The sequence below is a fragment of the Echinops telfairi genome, unplaced genomic scaffold (assembly GCF_000313985.2).
Source record: "Echinops telfairi isolate 266 unplaced genomic scaffold, ASM31398v2 ScPeMD7_2;HRSCAF=8, whole genome shotgun sequence".
Lineage (NCBI taxonomy): Eukaryota > Metazoa > Chordata > Mammalia > Afrosoricida > Tenrecidae > Echinops > Echinops telfairi.
The window spans coordinates 48,597,434-48,600,756 of record NW_022103898.1 but is presented as its reverse complement, the minus strand read 5'-3'; the positions used below and the strand labels follow the sequence as shown (position 1 = coordinate 48,600,756).

The following is a 3,323-nucleotide window of genomic DNA, read 5'->3' as shown; positions in this document are numbered from 1 at the left end:
ATGCCATGCTTGTTTGACTTGGGGCGGGGAGGAGTGAGTGAATGAAATAAACCATAATACAACTTCCACAGGCTCTTTTTACTACATCTATTACCTTGCTTTACCTGTACCCAAATATTCTGTCTTTTCAGTCCTCATTAAAAAAAAAAAGTTGCAATCAAGTGGATTAAACGAGGGGTACACCCCAAAACAGAATTTTCTTTTATCACAAATGTATACTTCACTAAATAATACCTTATATCTTTTTTAATTTTTATGATCATGATATTAGACCATAAGTATTGTGTCTGGATTAAGAAGATTAAGAGTGAAGGGGTGGAGTCTAGTCTGTCAATCAGATCATAGCCAATGAGGCCTCTGTGTGGGCATGGCTTTCTCCTGAAAATTCCAGGAAATCTGATTTTTCCTCCTTGGAGGCAGGAAATACTTCTCACTCTCTACTGACAAGGCTGACTCCCAGCGAGACATTCCTGAGGAGAAGCCACATGGACCTACCCTGATACAGTCCTGGGTGCTGGAGCAGCTCCATGGAGACCCCTGCCAGCGCTGAGATGCTTACACTTTCACTGAATCCAAAGACTTTCTACCCACTGGCCTATGATCGTCCTGCATTCAGCATCATTGTATGTGTTTCATGAGTCTGAAGAGGACTTTACAGACCGGTATCAGACATATATGGGCTAATATCGGAATTTTGGGCTTGGACTGGACTGGGTTGGGATGCTTTCTTAATGTACAATTACCCTTTATGTAAACCACTCTCTTATACACATATGAGTGTCTACAAATTTGTTTCCCTAGTCTACCCAGACTAACAGTGCCGCTTGTAAAGATTCTGAGAATTGTAATCCCAAACACTCTATTTCCACAAGATGGAATCACATGCAAAGGATTTTGGGAAATGTATTCCCACTCACTGTTAATCATATAAAAAAATTACTTTTGCCTCAATCTCTGGCCAATCAACCTCCATTTGTGCTTCTCTGCTCTGTCCACTCCCCCTGAGGAATTTCATACCATAATTCTTTATGGGGTTAAAATCTGAGGTCTCTCCCTCTTTAGCCACTTTATGCTTACAGTAGAATCCCAGACCGCTATGCTAATCTGTTCTAGAAGGAGTAACGAGATGCCAAGCAGCTGAGTTCCGAATCAATTTTTCCCATAAGAAATAACTGAAAATGGGTTAATCCGTTCTCAGCCACCAAGTTTTTACCCTAGCCTTGCCTTTTTATACAGAACCGTACTCAGAAATTTCAAAGTAAATAAGTTCAGAGTTAAATAATATAATTTAAGTAAGAAACACGGCATTCAAAAAGTTTTTAACAACTACAGTATGGCCCATACCTTGAGATTGATGAGGATCTGGGTCTGTGGACACCGACTTGGAGAGGAGGGAGGAGAGAGAGAGAGTCCTTGTTTGGAAAGGGAATTCCCTTCCATCAAATCAACTGGTAGCTGCTTTCCAGGAGTTTTTCCCCCCTTTTTTGCTTCTTTTCACTAGGACCTGGCTGAATTTCTCTTAAAAAATAATCTGTCGAATGCGGTCAGCTGTTGGCCTTTCCCTAACTGTTTTCTAAAAGGGTTTACTAAGTTATGATCAACAATATCCCGAACACGGTTAAACAGTTTCTTCTCATGATGATTCTTTTCAAAACGCTTGTTTCTTAGGACCCATGTTTTTATCCCCAAATAGTACAAAAAGCCACAAACACTAAGAAAATTATAGCAAAACACTTGGAACACAGCTGCAAAAGGTTTAAATAACGTGCACTAACAATGCCAACTAACAGCAAGTGACCGAAACGGGAACTGCTTTAGTTTACAAAAATCACGTGTGTCGGGTCGATTGCGGTGTTTCGTTTGAGCCCCGATGCAAACTGTTCTCGACATTTCACGAGGAAATCTGATGAGGTCGCGTACTCAGGCGGTCGAGGACCCGGTTCTCCAGTATATAAGGTGACGTCATTCCGTTTGCGGGCCTGGAAACCTCTCCTAAAACTCTCTGTCTCTAGCGCAGCACGCTCTCGAGTGAGGACGCTTGACATGCTGCAGTCGTTCCCAGGGTCAGGCCTCCTCCTGCTCTTGAGTCTCAGTTTCAGGGAACGTCAAGGCCAGGGGTGCACATTGGAGCTCTGTCGTCCAGTCCTCTCGGCGCTGTCTGGCTCTGTTCCAGAAAGTCCTGGACCTACAGTCTTTCCAGAGGGTGGCCCCAGGGGCAACTTCCCACAAGGTTATAATAATGAGACAAAACTAAAACAGGGCTAGGAAATAGATTGTCACCCCATCAAAGTTTTATTTGCCTAAGAGCAAGACCAACAGCACATATCACTAAGCAATTCGTTTTTCTAAAGTTCCTTGGTGTAACTTTTTTGGAAATGACGGTCAGGTGTTGTTGATTTAACAGACCAGCGTGAGGCAGGACAAAAGAAAGATAATTTCTCTACCTGCAGGTTTTGGTTCCAAGGAGACGATCTTAAACGTGTTTCCTGTAAGTAAATTACCCTTGCCTGCTTTCCAGAGTTCATTAGGGAGAACTTCCAGGCCCTCCCTGTTCTCAGAGGTGGGATTCAACCGGTTCGCACCTGTTTGGCAGAACGGATGTTTTTGTTGAGGTCAGTGACGCGGTTCGGTTGTTTAAATGGCGCTTGTATACGTACCTGGCAGGGAAGACACCATGATCAGGAAGGTGGGCTTCCCGGGGAGAGGCTTGTCCATTGCACTGCGGATGTGCTGACCCCTGCAATTTCCCCAAATGTGGGAAGCTCAGCTGCATAATTTGTGGTAGCAGGGGACTGCGTTCGCGCTCTCCCCTAATAAGAAAAAAAAAAATTAAGAAGAGAAAAAAAACAATGGTGCTTGTAATCAGGTTTCTCTCTAAGGTGCTGGACAGCTTCCAAATTGGGAAATCACAAATTTACATTCCTTACTCATTTTTAATGTTTATTTTCACACCAGCATATTCTAAGCACCCATGGTAATGTTCATTCCATTCATAGGTATAAAAAATTAGAACTATGTTTGTAATATTTATTAGTTTCATAAAACTCATTATATTTTTATGAACTACTACATCTTTATTCCCTTGCATTTGTTACTTCAATAAACAAATATATAACATAAAGAGAAACAGTGCCAAACAACCAGAGGATAACACATGTGTTACAGGTTTGTTATACCCCCAAATTCCCAAGAGTATGAGTAAGTTATATAATTCCTGAAAGTGTTCAAAGTTTAGTGGAAATAGAGCGATTTTTCAAAGAATAAACAATATGTTCAGAGAAGAGAAGTAGCCCGGTTCTAATATATCAAACACAATGACTATT

At 41.7% G+C, this 3,323-nt stretch overlaps 1 non-coding gene across 1 annotated transcript; it reads left to right on the top strand.

Moving 5' to 3' along the window:
• Nucleotides 1–2,649: 2,649 nt before the first annotated feature.
• Nucleotides 2,650–2,813, top strand: LOC115870832. The gene has a single exon (XR_004046948.1). It is a non-coding gene; the product is annotated as a U1 spliceosomal RNA (small nuclear RNA).
• The last annotated feature ends 510 nt before the right edge of the window (nt 2,814–3,323 follow it).